The 17,712-nt window shown below is 43.2% G+C and overlaps 1 long non-coding RNA gene across 2 annotated transcripts in view; it reads right to left on the bottom strand.

The window, feature by feature from the left end:
- Positions 1-17,712, bottom strand: part of LOC127008979 (uncharacterized) — a 123,660-nt gene that overhangs the window by 37,486 nt on the left and 68,462 nt on the right. For both annotated transcript variants that reach the window (XR_007761497.1, XR_007761496.1), the window contains exon 4: positions 9,219-9,313. This is a non-coding gene — a long non-coding RNA (uncharacterized LOC127008979). The remainder of the gene's footprint in view (positions 1-9,218; positions 9,314-17,712) is intronic.

Here is a 17,712-nt window from a genome sequence, read left to right as displayed (position 1 = left end):
TTCCGGCTGCTTCACCGTGATCTCCCGAGTCCCCCGGACTCGGCGGGGCCCCGCCCCGAGGCTGCCTGCTGCATGAAGGTGTCGGCCGCACAGGAGCGGCCGGAGCGCATCCGCCTCAGCGTGACGCAGACCAGCTCCGTCCTGCCGGGCACCACCAAGACCCACGTGCTGGCGGATTTCACCTTCGAGGCGGCGGCGTGGCTGCCGGCCTCCGGCGACACGCTGGCCAACACTGCTCACAGCAAAGTCTTGGAGGAGGAAGTGCTCGAGCAACTCGACGAAAACCTGCCGATAACGATGGAGTATTCTTCTGGCGGGAAGACTGTGAAGACACCCACCCAATACAAGTTGGGACAGTTTCTGGACGACAACCCGCGGCTGCTGGACGCCGCCAGGAGGCGCGCCAAGCCGCTCACCACCATGTACTGCCTCGTGCGGGCGCGCTTCATGCAGTTCCCCTCCGCCCTCAGCCTGGTGGTCCGCCGGCCTCGCAGACTCTTCCGCAGAGTCCTCAAGACCAAGACGGTCGTCAAGTTTTCCTTCGACATAGACAAGTGGGAGAAAGTCCCCAGGTCCATACACACCTTTGAAAACACCTCGCCCAACGAATACGTCAACTACAGACACCTCCTCAGGCTGGATCCCAGCCTTCCCCTGACCATCAGGACCACCGTGGGCGGCAAAGTCACGGACACGGAGACGGACCTGTTGCTGTCCGACCTCCTCTCGTACCTGCTGCAGCACCGGCGAGGCCCCGGCGAGCAGCCCGCCCAGCAAACACCATCTTGTCAAACCCTGAAGGAGCCTCAAGGCCAGAGGACGCACACAAGGAAAGCTTTTATCTTGGGGTCAAATCGACCACCATTACTTTCACGCCTGCTGCAGCGCCGGCGAGGCCACAGCGAACACCCTGCCCAGCAAACATCACCACTTCAAACCGAGGAAAAGACTCGCGTCATGGGAACACCCACACCAGACACATCAACCTTGGTGACATCTCTTGCACCAACACAAAAGGCTGAGTAAGCAGGTCAAAAGGAAAAAAGGTTACATTTTATCTTCTTTTTACTATTTAAATCTATTATTTAATCTATTTGGTGAATATCACCTTGCAAAACACATTAGATTATTATGTTTTACTGTTCCAGATTTTTTTTATTTCAGTGACAAGAACAGCAAGAACAGCAGCAACAATAAACCAACAGCAAACACTCCATAATTCAGTAAAAAAAAGAAAAAAGTTCCAGGAGGTCCTGCATCACACTTTTCAACACCCCCGCCCCGGAACAATACGCACTCCAGCCTGCATTGTCCCTCCCTTAACGCGGCCCCAGCGCACTGCAAGTGACACGCTAAGACAACTGTATGAGCTCCGTGGGCGTGTACAGGTGAGCGGAGGTGCGTGGGAAGCTGAGGGAGGACAGGTGCGCCGCGGTATTGTCTTGACTTTCGCGGAGGTGTCGATGGAAGAAAACTTGGAGAATGGTTGTGGTGGAGAGGGAAAAAGGTGTTGGCAGTGGTGGTGGTGGTGTGTGTGTGTGGGGGGGGGGGGGGGGTATTAACGATGTAGATAAAAGGATTGAAAAAAAAATGACTATGATAGTATACGAAAAGCAGGTGGGACAGGAGGAAGAGGGAATGAGAGAGCAAGAGGAAAACGAGATGGAGAAACAGGGATGAACAATGAAAACGACGAAAATGATGAAACGTAAAAGAATGGAAAATTATAGGAAGCAGCGAGTGAAAGACGTAAAAATGAGCGAGGGGAGAGGAGGAAGGACCGGGTATTAAAATGAGCAGGACGTGTGGAAGAAGGAGGAGGAACAAAAGGGGGAGTGATGATGGTTTTAAACAAAGGAAAAGAAGCAAAACAAAAACCTAAATAAAGGGGAGATAATAGAGAAAAGGTAAGGGTGTGGTCTGTCTCTCTCTCTCTCTCTCTCTCTCTCTCTCTCTCTCTCTCTCTCTCTCTCTCTCTCTCTCTCTCTCTCTCTCTCTCAGCAATAAAGGATAGTATGGAGACTCTGAGAGCACATAAATGAGAGCATTCAATCCCCTTCCTTTCCTCTTAAACTCCCTTGCAATTATACCACGCTGAAATAATAGTAACAACGTGATAAAATGCAAAACATAAAATAAAACTTTAAAGATGAAGCGAAAATGTTTTGGAGATGCTTTGAATAGAATCAAACTACTCTACTGCACTTGCCGCTGTTAAATATATCTTTGTGTGGAAAAAAAAAAAGTAAAGGGATAAGTTACATGCCATCTTACTCTTCAAGTTTTCAATATTTCTTTTTAAGTTGACTTGTTGGACAATTGTAAACAGACTACATGAACAGGATGGTAGAAAAAATGACGTTCCCAATTTTTTCTTCTTCTTTCCCCTCTCCATCTTATTCAATACTTATTGCTGTTGTGTCCAAGAGCTTTTTTTTCCTCCTATTTTTCTTTTTCACTTTCCACCCTTCCACACTCTTACCACCGAATCTTTATCCTTTTACATTTCCTCCAACACCACAACTACCTTTGACCGCTATGTTGATTATTTTTCTTCTTCCCTTTTTTTCTTTAATCACATTCTGACTCTCCAATTACATGATCTTATTCCTCTTCCTTTCTCAATTCACCTCCCCGACTACCTTTCGAATCTGCTTCCATGTAAATTTCTCTCCTTACTCCTCCATTCTTTAAATTTCCACCTGTTTCTTTCACTCCCTCATCCTACTCTTCCCTTCTTTCTCCTCTCATCATTCTTATTACTTGTCGCGTCCAGGTACTTTTCCTTTTCCTCCTTCCCTTCCTCTTCCTTCATTCTCCATCCCTTTCTCCCTCGTCACGTTTCTAGTTCTGCCCCCATTTTCCACTCCACCTCCACCACCAATTTTCACTAACGCCTCTAATGTACTTTTCCTCCTCATTCCCCTCCGATATCCGCCGCCGCCGCCGCCTCCCACTCCTATTACTTATCCAGCCCTGTAAACAATACCAAATAATAGGTTCATTTTTATTTAACGGTGCCATAAAACGCTACGGTAATCTAAACTTGCATGAACCCGGTCGAACTAATTATCAAAAACTTCAGATAATAGTTCTCGTCTCTTAATATCGTGGCGTGTTCCGTGGTGGTGAGGGTTGGTTGCTGGTGATGGTATATGGTGGTGATGGTAGGCGTGGTAGTTGTTGTGGTGTCTAGGGTAGGGGTGGGGGGGGGGGGGGAGGAGGTACTGGTTTTGGTGAAAGTGGTGGCTCAAAGGAATGGTGGAGTTTGATGATGAAGCGCCACTCTACAACGATTCGTCTTCGGTTGTGTTATGTATTCTGATTAAAACGAGAATGCAAATTTAGACGTTTCAGCCCACTCGTATACAGAAAGTTTCTCAACCACATATCACGGCATATATCACGGCACCCACTATAAATAAATTCGCCTGCGCCACTAACGGGGTGGGGTGGTACAAGAGGCCCCTCAAGAAAGCCTACAAGCACTATTGATAGCCGGTAAAAAAAAGAAAAAGAAAACATGAATCGTTAGAGTAATTTTCCTCTGCACAGATTCCATCACGGTAATGTCCATCCCATTATAAGTGAACTAGAGCTGCACAGAGTAGTCGAGATGATGTAGCCAATGATTAACTTAACGTAGTAGTAGCTTAAACACTTCTATTACGGACGTATCTGAATGGAAGCGCGTTTTCTAAAATGAATGCACGGATGTCCTTTGAGGGAGACCAGGAGAAGCCTAAATCTCTGTCCGACTTACACTTGAATAGGGAAGGATCTTTAACGGGTAATAATGCAATGAGTTATTCCGTCCTAAAATGAGACCAACATATCCTGACAACTCCATCTCACACTTTTCCCGGCCGATCATACAGCCTGTCATGTTCATCCGACAGTAGTACTTCGGCATGCTAATATGCTCTAATCAGCCTGCCAAGCTTCATGTCACTTGCAAATTTGTTAACATCGCCTCTTATTCCTAAATCAAAGTCAGTATTGTGTTCCTCCCCTCACTCCTCTTTCCCTCCTCCCCCCCAGAGTGGTCACTTTCAGGAGGCAATTACCGGCTTCAGCAACAGCAGTTCAGTGACGCGTCTGCACTGCTTGATTAACCGGAGAAGCGCGAGGAGGAGGAGGAGGAGGAGGAGGAGAAAGAGAAGAAGGACGAAGAGGGGAAGGACGAAGAGGAAAAGGACGAAGAAAAGGAAGAAGAGGATGATGATGATGATGATGATGATGATGAAGAGGAGGAGGAAGAGGAAGAGGAGAATAACGAAGAGGAGAAGGACGAAGAAAGGGAGAATAGGATGATGATGATGAAGAGTAGGAGGAAGAGGAAGAGGAGGAGGAAGAGGAGGAGGAGAAGGAGCAAGAGGAGGAGGAGGTGAATTAGCGTGACTTAGCTTTGGCTCCACACACACACATCCGACCACCCACTCACCCACACCCACCCACTCACCCACACCCACACACAACCCCCCCCCCCCCCACACACACACACAAACACAAGCGCGGCGCAGGTGATCGAGCCCCGCTAAGCCGCTTTAGAAGGCAACAACAACATAACCAATCACTTATCCGCGTCACCACCACCACCACCACCACCAATCCTGCAAGTTATTATTATTCATTCATTCACCATCATCTCCAACATTCATCCTCGTCCTCTGCCACCATTGCCAGTCTTTTGTCTTGTCATTTTTCTTACTTGCAACTCAAAGGCCACACGTCAGTCTCTCGCAAGGGCTATTCATGTATTTTCATTTTCTTCTCTTTCACTGCTGATTGACGCAAGCACGCACACAAACACACAGTGAATCATATCTTACATCACATCAGATCTAAGTTTTTTGGGCCGTGCAAGACCTATAAGGGGATAGTAAGGCGTTCCGAGAGCTGAGAGTCTGTCAGAAATTCATACCCAAGTGCAAGACCAAGAGCGTTCATGAGACGAGTGTTGCTGCATGAGAGAAGGGGTAAAAAGATGAAGTATAAAGCAAGCATAGGTAGAGAGGTGAACAGAAGGAAAGAGGGAAGGAGGAGTGCGGAAGAGAAGCATGGAGGATGAGGAGTGAGAAAACTGTTTAAATGAGAAAGGAGAAAAAAATGGAATGGAGATGATAAAGTAAAAAAAGCAAACATAGACAAAGAGAAGTAAACAAAAGAAAGGAGAGAAGGAGGAATGTGAGATAAAAGCATGAAAAAGGAGGTGAGAAAATGATGTAGATGAGAGAGGAGATAAAATGGAATAGAGAAGACAAGGAAGTGAAAACCAAGCATAGGCAAACAGAAGTAAACAAAAGGAAGGGGGGAAGGAGGAATGCGAGATAAAAGTATGAAGATGGAGGAGTGACAAAATGATTTAGATGAGAAAGGAGAAAAGCTGAAATGGAGAAGATGGGGAGAAGAGACGGATGCAATAGGTGGAAGGAGAAAGGGGAACGATTAGGTAGGATACAATATGAGCTCAGAATAGGGGGATAAAAGGGAAGGAGAGAGAAGTGAGGACCATAAGGAGCCCAGATAAAGGAAGGAGACGGAGGGAGGGAGGGGGAAAGGGAGGGAAGGAAGAAAAAAGGATGCGAGATGGACGTTTATTTTCCCCCAGCAGTCCCTCCCCGCCCGTTATCCACATTCCGGACCCCTCAAAACACTCCCCAGAAGAGGGCGAGGAGGGGGGAGAAGTAAGAGAAGGAGGAGGAGGAGTAGAAGAAGGTCGTAACATTTTTCACCCTCACTCAGCACCATTAGGTCAAACGCCCCACGAGGCTTGTAATCCTTAATCGATGGTTTACCAATAACGAGGCTGCTCTTCCTCTCCCTCGTCCCCCTCCACATCCTCTTCTCCTCCTCCTTGCACACACACCCGCCACCCTCATTCCCTCCCCCTCTCTCCTCTCCCTCCGCCAGACAAATGGAAGGATGTTCTCTGCGTTGCCTTAAGGAGAACAAGTTTGTGTAGGAAAGTGTGAACCAGTAATGAGGCGGATGATTATAAGAGAAACGTGAAGGGGAATTAGTTTGCTTCGCCTGACGTGCTGAGCGATGGAGAATTACCAGGTGGAAGGAATTTGAGTACTTGAAAAGAAACACTACTACTACTATGACTACTACCACTACTACTTCTGATAATAATAAGATAATGATAGTAATGCAAGGAAAATACAGCCAAACAGATGCCACCATTATCTTTCTTTTTATCAGAGAAACAAACACACATCCTTCTTTCATCACCGCCTCTGCACCCTAACAACACATCCTTTATCAGGCCACCACCAGCACCCAGGCAACACCAATCAACACCACCAAAGCCAGTACCATCAACAACACCACTATCACCATTTAGCACTAAAAACACACCATCCCTCACACCACAACACCTTTGAAGCATAAGGATAAACACCGCAGGATCTCAGGTGGCGTCTGATCCTCTCCATAAGTGATCTAATCCTCTTACCCGCTCAGGTGCAAAGGAATAATAATCGACCCCTGCTCTTCTTCCTCTCCTTTTCTTCACCTTCGGCATCTTTCTCCTCCTCGTTTTCCATCCACTACTTTTGTGCCTCTTCCTCGTCCTCCTCCTTCTTCTACACCATTCCCTCTTCCATTGTCTTTTCCTTCTCGTCCATTAGTGGTGAAGACCAACCATCTGAGTTTCCCAATATATACTGAGCATTTCTCTATGGTACGTTGTTTTGCTGTTGATATCATGTATTTTATTTTTATTTCTTATAATAACCACTCTTACTACAACTACGATGCTACTGTTTATGTCATAACTACATCCATGACCGTCACCATTTGGACTTTCATCACGAAGATTACCACAACCTACACGATCATCAAAACCATTACTACCATTCTTTACCATACAACCACTCCTCCTACTCCTACTACTACTACTACAACTTTACTACTACTACTACTACTACTACTACTACTACCACGACCACCAGTTTCAATACCACTAGCAGCAAAACTTCAAAAATTCCCTTGCACACCACACACACACACCTTTACTTTACCTGCAAAATTAATCCATAGGCAACAGTGTAGCAAAAAAAAGGAAAGACTAACAGTGAGACTATTCCTTGGGCGATAACATTCACTCTTTTTGCGGCGGGTCGTGTGTCGGAGGCGTGAACAAAAGGGAAAGAAAAACTGAAGTGTGTGAGAACGGAGGAACACGCGGAAAAAGGAAACGGAAGGGGAAGGCATAAAGGAAAGGAAGGAAACGGAGGAGGAGGAGGAGGAGGAGAATAACGAGTACAAAAAAAATGAAGGGCAGAAAAAAAAGGAGAATTGAAGGAAACGATTAATGAGATAAGTAAAGAAATAAATATGAGAAGGAAAACGAAAAAAGATGAGACAGGGAATAAATAGTGAGGAAAAAAATGCAAATAATGTTAAGAATATGAGGGACAGAAGTAGAAAAAAAATAAAGTACATAGAAGTGAATAAAATAAATGTACGAGAGGATGGAAGTTGAGGACAAGATAAAAGAAAGCTAAAAAAGTAGGAAAAGGAAGAATGAGAGAAGGAAAAGGAGAAAGAATTAGAGAAAAGAAGGAGAGGGAGAAAGAGTGAGAGTAAAAGAAGGGAAAGAGATGGGCAAATTTAACAAACACAAACACACACACACACACACACACACACACACACACACACACACACACACACACACACACACACACACACACCTTCCTCACCCACACTCGCTTGCAGGAACAGGTTAGGGAGGATTAAATGAATTACCAGGACCAGCAGGAGTCAACCGTGTGAAGGAATAGGATATCCTCTATTAGCGTCTGTTTGTCTGCGTTTCCCGCTGGGCTTACGCTCTCCCCTTCTTCAGTAACCATGTCTCTTTGTCACTTCGTCCGTGCCTGTCTGTGTTTGGCCAGCGCTTGGTTTTCCTGTCTGTGTGTGTGTGTGTATGTGTGTCTGTTGCTAGGTTCTGTTCGTTTCTGTTTGTGTGTTTGTTGGTGTGTGTGTGTGTGTGTGTGTGTGTGTGTGTGTGTGTGTGTGTGTGTGTGTGTGTGTGTGTGTGTGTGTGTGTGTGTGTGTGTGTGTGTGTGTGTGTGTGTGTGTGTCTGTAAATGTTCCTTCTTTCTTTCTTCATTCCAAAAAACGTTTCCATATCGTGATCTTGGTCTGTTTCTCCTCCCTCCATCTTTCTCTCTCCCTCTCTCGCTCTCCCGCCTCTCCCTCTTCTCTTCTCTTTCCTCTCCTCTCCTCTCCTCTCCTCCTCCTCCTCCTCTTCATCACTCCCGCCGGCCATCCCGTAATTCTCTCGCTCCCCCAAATAAGAAACCTAAGTGCAGAGAAAAAGGAGAGAAAGTGGCTATGTTATCATTATTTACTCTCCAAAGGCAACAAAGATGAGGGAAAAGAAAATGGAAACAGAAAATTCAAACAACCAATTAGAACTTCAAACCAACGCCGAGGAACCTCAAAAGATGCAGCAGTGGTGACGGGAGGTGAATATTCTAAAAAAAAAAAATAATAATAAAAAAAAAAGAGGGAATATGCCTTGTCAATTTTCGTTAATATTTTTTTCGATTATATTTTCCGTTGTGTTGTATTATTATTATTCCGTTGGTATTCATTAAGTGGAATCATCATCATCATCATTAGCAGTAACATCTTCGTTTTGTGTTTTTTTTGTTGTTGTTGTTGTTATGTGAAAATATTTTGTTGATTTTGTTGTCGTCGTTATACATACATTAAAACACAGCCGTCACATTGAAAAAAAAAAAAGACTTGATTGAGAGAAAAAAAAATGAAAAAAATGAAATGATAGAGAAAAAACATGAAAAAATAGAAATGATAGGGAAAAAACATGAAAAAATAGAAATGAAGAAAAAAACATGAAAAAATAAAAATGATGGAGAAAAAAACATGAGAAAATTGAAATAATAGGAAAAAAAACATGAAAAATTGAAATGTTAGGGAAAAAAACCTGAAAAATATTGAAATGAAAGGGAAAAAACATGAAAAAATTGAAATGATAGAGAAAAAAACATGAAAAAAATGAAATAAGAGAAAAAAACATGAAAAAATTTAAATGAAAGGAAAAAAACATGAAAAAATAGAAATGATAGAGAAAATAAAACATGAAAAAATTGAAATGATAGAGAAAAAAACATGAATACCACACGAGGAGAAGATATACACGTCATAAATACGATACAAATAGAGCAAAAAATACTTACGGCCCACAAGATGACAGTTTCCCCTCCTCCCTGGCTGTCTAAGGTGGTGATGGAAGGGCAGGCGCTGAGGTGGAAAGAGGCGGCGGGGGTGGAAGCTGCCACAAGAAAAAAAAAGTTAATATGTATAGAAGGTTATTAAAGAGGAAAAGGTTAAAACGTTATGGTGTAAGGGAAGTACTGATTAAATGGTGTCTGGCAGCGTTAAAAGTGTGGGATTGAGTTGGTAAGGAGATAAGGAATAGTTAGAATTAGAAGGAGAAAAAGGAATAGAGTTGGCAAGGAGAAAGAGTGGAGTGGCAAGGAGAATAATAAGTGGAGAGAGAAGTGGGCTTGAGTTTTTATGTAGCTGGGACAGGATAGACATTAAGGTGGGGTTGGATACGGTTAGAAAAACGTAACAAAAAGAGGTAATGTTGTATATGAAGGTGGATAGGCGTGTTATCTACAACGAAGAAGGAAGGAGGAAAGGCAGGGCAGGGAGGGAATGAGGTAAAGCAGTTAGGGGTGTGAGCAGCGTTGCCAAAGTGTCGTACTCAGAACATTGTATTTATCATTTTTACTCCCCAAACTGTCGTACCTACACAAATAACGGTAGCATATTCAAGTTATCGTTAAAACCGTTATTTATTGATGCTTTTTTGTTTTTTTGTTATAGTTATCGGTCAGAAACAGCGAAAATACAATGCGCTGAGTACGGTAATATGGCAGCGCTGGGTATGAGAGGAAATAAATCAAGGCGAAAGGGGGAAGACATAACAGTGGAGGCAACGGCGGGGAAAAAAAAAGAACAAGGAAGGTTAAGTTACGGTAAAGAAAACACGCATAAAGTAGCAACCGTAAGAAGATCAAGGTAAGAACAGGTATTGCAAAGCGAATAACGTTAGAAAGCAAAGAGATAAGACAAGGAAAAGTAGCAAGGAATTCAGGTAGCGAGCGACGAGATCCACGAGTTAGGAGACAGGTGAAGGCAAGGGAGATAGAGGGAGAGAGAGACAGAGGGAAAAAGTTAGGAAAGAGAGAGGAGGGAGAGAGATAAGGTGACAAGAGAAGGGAGGGGAAGAAAATGGGGAAGAGGTGATAGAGGTAAGGAAAGAAACGGACCGGAGGGAGGGGGAGGAAGGAAGGAGGGGGGGAAGGAGGAAGGGTAAGGCAAGGTGGATTCATGGTCGGGTAAGGGGAGGTGGGTGACAAGTTTCCTGGGTGGGGGAGGGGAAGGGGGTCCAAGGGGGAGGGGGGAAGGGGGGGTTAAGGTGGGTCTTGGGTAGCTCTCTTTATCGCTTGACAATAGATGGCCTGAGAGGAACGTTATCTGTCGCTTTATTGCACGAGAGAGAGAGAGAGAGAGAGAGAGAGAGAGAGAGAGAGAGAGAGAGAGAGAGAGAGAGAGAGAGAGAGAGAGAGAGAGAGAGAGAGAGAGAGAGAGAGAGAGAGAGAGAGAGAGAGAGAGAGAGAGAGAGAGAGAGAGAGAGAGAGAGAGAGAGAGAGAGAGAGAGAGAGAGAGAGAGAGAGAGAGAGAGAGAGAGAGAGAGAGAGAGAGAGAGAGAGAGAGAGAGAGAGAGAGGTAGAGAGAGAGAGAGAGAGAGAGAGAGAGAGAGAGAGAGAGAGAGAGAGAGAGAGAGAGAGAGAGAGAGAGAGAGAGAGAGAGAGAGAGAGAGAGAGAATCAAGTTGTCTTCATCAGTGTCTTCCATTTAATTTATAGGCTTATTTCTTTCTTTACTAGACTTGATTCGAGGATTTACTTTTTATGTGTGTGGAAGAGGGAGAGAGGGAAAGAAATCTGTGATGAAGGACAATTTTCTTTCATTTTTCAACACTTAAAAATAATATGTAAACCCATTCAGGTGTAAACTTTCGATAATTTCTTTCCTTAATCTTTGCTCGTTCTTCACAGTTTTAAGTTTCAGTGCCGTTTGATATTAAAGTTAAAAGCTGAATCTCTCTAATCTACATATTCCTGAATGATGATGTATATAATTAACAGGTGTGAGAGGAAGTAACATGAAGAGGCTGTAAAAATTAATGGCACTCTTCCTGAACGATACTTTAAATGACACTTAACTGAATGATACATTGTGATACGCGTGACGGGAGAGACGGAACGAACACGAGAATAACAATGCGTGGGTTACCCTTGTTGTCTGGTGTGAATTTGTTTGCTAATGATGATATATGACGCTGATTTACATCTGTGTACAAAAATAACATTACCTCATCAAGTATTCATAGCATCTATAAATTTTATCTTTGCGTTTGGTAAAGAGGAAGGGATGCCTAATATTTTCTTTGACTAGACATATATGCTAAAAACAAACAAAAAAAAATATTATAGGCTATTGAACAAAAATAAGGAACTGTTATCGACCATTGGAAAACGAGAAATAGCAACATGAAGGCAATACTCTCATAGACGGAAAAAGAGGAAATAAAATGGATAAATACGAAAAAGCAGCTGGCAATAAAAGATCACAATTATGACAACAGATACCATACAAGGATGGAACAGGACACCAAGTCAGGACAAACCACCGACACACGATGAAACAAAGAGATTAAGAAAAGGAAAGAGAGGGCGGGAAAGCGCACAGCAACCGAGGAGTCCGTAACTCATCGAGGGCGCCACATTGCCTTAAAAAAGTGTTGCAAATAAATCAAAGAAAATACTGCGGCCTCGAATTTTTCCCACATTGAGGAAAATGAGAGACGGGCGGACCTCACGGCAGCCTGGTGTGGGGTGAGGGTGGGGTGGGGAAGGTGGTGGTGCTGGTGGTGGTGGTGGAGGTCGTGGTGATGGTGGTGGTGGTGGTATGGGAGGGGGACTGTAGTGGTGGTGAGGAGATTAGGGATGCTGGTGGTGAGATTAGTGATGCTGGTGGTGAGGTTAGTGATGCTGATGGTGAGATTAGTGATGCTATAGGTGAGATTAGTGATGCTGGTGGTGAGATTAGTGATGCTGGTGGTGAGATTAGTGATGCTGGTGGCGAGATTAGTGATGCTGGTGGTGAAGTCAGTGATGCTGATGGTGAGATTAGTGATGTTGTGGATGAGATAAGTGATGCTGATAGCGCGATTAGTGATGCTGTGGGTGAGATTAGTGATGCTGGAAGTGAGATTAGAGATGATGGTTGTGAGATTAGTGACATGATGAGATAAACTTAAATAGATAAGTTAATGTAAGTTAACAAAAAATACTAAATTATAAAAACACATATATAAAAAAAAAGTCTATAGATATGTAGAGAAGTAGATAAATACACACTCATATTAAATAACCTTACAGAAATATGAGTAAAAACATATATCCTAAACATCCCGAAACTGACCTATCTTTTGGCCACTCCTCTAACTCTTTTTAGGAGCAGTGAGTAGCGGGCTTTTTTTTCACATTTGTTTCCTTTTTTATGCCTTTGAACTGACTCCTCTGCTGTAAAAAAATAAATAAATAAATAAAGAGAGGTGTAGAAGTACATATACATAAATCAATAAATTCAGACAATAAACGTATATTAATGATGTAAATAAATATCGAAATATTAGGAAATATTCGAATCCAGACATTTATCAAGCAGAGAATCGAAATAACATGAAAACTTTACTTCATATCTGTCACACACACACACGCACACACACACACACACACACACACACACACTAATCCATCACGACTTTCAAACGAGACTCAGCGAACAAGTGCAAAACGAAGGAGATTCATGGCACCAATACTCTTCCTCCACCTCCTCTCCTCCTCCTCCTTCTCCTCCTCTTCCTCTTCCTCCTCCTTCTCCTCCTTCTTATCACCCTCCCCATCCTCATATCCTCTTTCAACTCCTCCTCCTGCTTATCTTCCTCCTCCTCCTCCTCCTCCTCCATCTTCTTTACCTTCACTTCGTCTGCACTTCCTTCGTCTCCATTCCTTCAGCTCAATGCAACTGTGGATTCTTCCTTCCATGTATCCTTCTTTTCTAATATTTCTCCATTCATTCTATTTTCTTGTAGCATATTTTCATTTTCACATCCATTCTTACTTGCATATTTACGCTGCTTCTCTCATTTGTCTTTATCCCTTTTCCTTCCTTCCACCCTTTCGTATTTTTCTCCTTCATTTTTAGTATTTCTTCTTTTCTCTCTCTCTTTCACAGTCACTTCAATTCTTCTTTCTCTCCTGCGTTACTTCTGACTCTTGCATCTTCCTCCCCCTCACCTCGACCATTCTCTCCTTCCCTGTCTTCTTCCCTACCCTCCCTTCTTCCTTGTCCTCCATTTTGTATCCCTACCCTCCCTTTTTCCTTCCTACTCTCCCTTCTCCCTTCCTATTCTTTCTTCTTCCTTCCTACTATTCATCCACCTTATCCTTTTTCCTCCCTATCCTTTCTTCGTCCTTCCTACCCCTTCTTCCTCCCCACCTCCTACCTTCGTCCCTTCCTTCATTCACGGGGGACGGAATTTTCATGGCTTGTGATGAGAGTTTCGCACTTTTGACGCGCGGCTTTGTGAGAGTTTTGAAGTGAGCGGCGGCGGCGCCTCCTCCGGGAACAGGTGTTCGGCGAGGGGGAACGCGGCGCGCGGGTGAGGACACGGCGGTAATGGACTTATTATTATTATTATTATTATTATTATTATTATTATTATTAAAGCAGCCAGCCTCGTTATATGTGCACAGGATTTATGTTGGCAAGTGTTCCATGTTTACTACCCTTCCTTTTCTTTTTCTACTTCCTCCTCTTCCTCTTCTCCCACCTCCTCTTCCTCTTTCTCTCCCTCTCAATATTCTTTTTCCTCCTCCTCCTTCTCCTCCTCCTCCTCCTCCTCCGGGATGTTTGGAATTCTCTACCCTGTGTCATCGTTGGTAGTACAACAGTTACGGCCTTCAGGAATGGATTAGACAAGTATTTTTAATCCAACCAGCAACTAAGATATTACTCATTGTCGTAATACCGTTAATTTCTTTCGAATACTGGTGTCCTTGTCCGTTTTTATCGCCCGGTTAGTGGTTGCAGTAATGGTAGTTCTTTCCTTTTTCCTACATAATTTCCATGCAGTTTTTCCATGCTGTATGGTTCTTTTTCCGTTCCTGCCAGCTTTGGCTGGAGGAGCCTTCGCCTTTGCTGTCCTTCATCTTCCATCTTTGATTAGATAGTTAGTGTAGCTTGTCACAAACAGCCTCGTAAAGACCATCAGGTCTGCTGTTTTTGTTCTTTCTTTGTGTTCCTTTGTTCCTCCTCCTTCTTTCCATCTTTTTAAAGTTTAGATTGTTATTCAGTTTCATTTTCGGCATTAAATGATAATGATGATGCTGGAGGAGGAGGAAGAAGAAGAAGAGGAGGAGGAGGAGGAGGAGGGGGAGGAGATGATTCACGAGGAACGAAAACCGTTGCGGGTGAGATTAAAATCTTAACTGCTGTTAAGAGAAATGTAAACACAAAAGATAAAGACGTTAAAGAGGAAAAAGAAGCAATATTTCAAAACAAAAATAAAAGGAAAAAAAATAGAAAAAAATACAAGACAAAAATCGATTTCAGTGCAGTTAAACTCTCCAACAAATCACACACACACGCACACGCACACACACACACACACACACACACACACACACTTACACACACACACACACACACACAACCCCCCTCACACCCACACAAACACACACGCCTCCCCCCCCCCACACACACACGCTGTACTACATATCTGAACTCATATATAGTACACGAAAAAAAGTATTTACCGCGTGAACGTAACGTAACATGATCCCAAACTTTCACACATTAATTTGAGTGCACAGTATCGCATTTGCCACACGCGAGAGAGGTGATGGGGGGGAGTGAGGGAGGGGGAGAGAGAGGAAAGGATGAGAGGTAGGAGAGGAAGAGCAGAAGGGAGGTTCGGAGCAAGGGAATGGAAAATAATAAAATGGAAGGTAATGCAATAGACTGGACAGAAAATGAAATGAAATTAAAAGAAAAGAAAAGAAAGGGAAGGAAAGAAAAATTAATGTAATGATATTAAATGAAAGGATGGAGGAAGGAAGGCAAGGAAAGAACAGGGAAGCAAAGGGAAGGGAAAAGAAGGGTCGCTACAGGAGGAGGGTATTTATGGGTAGGGAATGGAAGGGAAAGGGGAGTGCGTGCGTGGGCGAGAGTGATGAGAAGGAAAGTCATAGGAGGATTAAAAGAGAGGTGGAAAGCTGATGGGAGGCTGTATGGTATAAATAGAGCCCCTTTTTTACTTGGACATTAACAAACATTATACTTTAAAACTGAAAAGTATGATTTATCTGTACATTAATTAAGTATTTTTATTGCGGTGAATATCAAGTTACATCAAGTTAATGCGTTTTTCTCGAATTATGTAAACGAGAGAGAGAGAGAGAGAATAAATGGCCCACTGAGTCAGGCTGAGAAAATTACCATATTGACTTGTGAGAAGGAGTGAGAATATCGATATGTGTTTGGGATAAGAAAGGAGGAGGAGGAGGAGGAGGAGGAGGAGGAGGAGGAGGAGGAGGAGGAAGACACAGGACGACAACGATGATAGAATATGAAGATGATAATGAGAAAACATAATATAATGAAGCAAAAGTGTACAATGAACCGAAACATGACATAAAAAGTAACACTGATTCAAAAAACAAAACCTATCTATAATTAACACAATGTATTAGCAGGACAACTTTAAGACAATGTATTCATGACAAAAAAAAAATGCATACAAAGGGAATATCCAATAATTGAAAACAACAATATTACCAACAATAACAAGAAAAAGAGTAACATTGGGAAGAGGAACACATATTTATATACATTTCTCTTTCCAATTTTTTTTTCCTATTTTAATATTTGCATTCCTTATATTACATCATTCTTCAATCTGTATTTATTCTTTCATTCTGTATTTCTTCCTTATATTTTTAGATCTTAAAGCCAAGTCTAAGATATCTTTTGCCTTCTTGCGAAACGAGGGAAGACGAACTATTTCAAAAAGTCTCTCTCTCTCTCTCTCTCTCTCTCTCTCTCTCTCTCTCTCTCTCTCTCTCTCTCTCTCTCTCTCTCTCTCTCTCTCTCTCTCTCTCTCTCTCTCTCTCTCTCTCTCTCTCTCTCCGACCCCTGGTATGTTGTTTCAATCGATCGTTCTCATTTTTACTGCGTTCTGCTTGTCTCTATCTTTGTCTCTCTTATTTCTTTGCAGTCATTCTTCTTTCTTTACATTGGTTTTATTTTCACTACTTTTTACGACTCGCTGCGCTGTGTTTCTGCACGGTCCTTGTAGCTGTTTGTCTCTCTCTCTCTCGTGTGTGTGTGTGTGTGTGTGTGTGTGTGTGTGTGTGTGTGTGTGTGTGTGTGTTTTAGTAGTTTTCATGTGAAGTAACCTCTGAGTAGAATTATTGGCAAAGGTGTTCTTTATTTATTTATCAATATATATTTATCTATCTATGAATCCATATGTTTGACTATTTATCTGCTATCTATTTATCTATCCACCCATCTATCTGTCTGTCTCATTTTACCTTAAATTCCTTCTCTTCCCTTCCTCCTTCCTTCTTCTATATGTGTCCCTCAACCACTTAAAACTTGCCGGGCCATTTTCTCTACTTCCAACACCTAACCTGGCAACGTCTACTGTCTCTGCCCCCAAAAACTCATCATCGCTCAATTTACCTCACGGGGACTCCTTCATGACGGCTGCAACAGTAATCAATAACACCATTTTGCCTCGGATATTGGAAATCACTAGATGGAGCAGCCACCGGTCGAAGTCTGAGGTAGAAGCATCACTACCACATCTCCTCCTCCTCCTCTTACTCCTCCTCCACTTCTTCCTGCTCCTCCTCCTGCTCCTCCTCCTGCTCCGCCTTCTCTTCCTCTTATCTTGAGTGGCGCCGGTGGAAGAGTAGGTGAAGTGTGTGGTGGTGGAGTGGTGAGAGAGAAGTGGTTCGTGTGTATGTGTGTGGTGGGAGGATGAAAGGTCAATAAAGGGAGGACCAAGGTGTGTCAGGGAGGGTTGGAGGTGGTGGAAGGGAGCGTAAAGGTGTGAGGTAAAAGAACAGGTGTGAGGGAATGTATGAGGGCAGGTGGGGAGGTGTTGGGGATCAATACAGGTGAGGTGAAGAGTAAAATTATAAGCTGATGGACAAATAGGTGTGTCTGTGAGTGTGAATAAAAAAGTAAAGAAAAAACAGAAAAAGTCAATCCAGGAAAGCAAGACAAGCTGATGGACGAATAGGCGTGTCTGTGTGTGAATGAAAAAAAAAAGTAAAAAAAACACAGAAAATGTAAAAGCAAGAAAGGGAGACAAAATGAACAAAAGCCAGGACAAACCTGCCCGGACGCCTCCTGGTGGAAACTTTGCTGACTAAAAGTTCGAATTAAAAACTATCGAAGAAGTGACGGGAGTGAAAATTAGGAGTGACGTTCCGTTTTCTTCTCTGAGATTACCAACGACTTTCCGTTTTCTACAACTGGTCGGAGGAAGGAGAGAGGGAGGAACTCGCGCAGAAGAAGA

This window comes from Eriocheir sinensis, chromosome 39, assembly GCF_024679095.1.
Source record: "Eriocheir sinensis breed Jianghai 21 chromosome 39, ASM2467909v1, whole genome shotgun sequence".
In the NCBI taxonomy this organism is placed as follows: Eukaryota; Metazoa; Arthropoda; class Malacostraca; order Decapoda; family Varunidae; genus Eriocheir; species Eriocheir sinensis.
The sequence above is the reverse complement of the archived record's forward strand: the minus strand, read 5'-3'. Positions and strand labels throughout refer to the sequence as shown.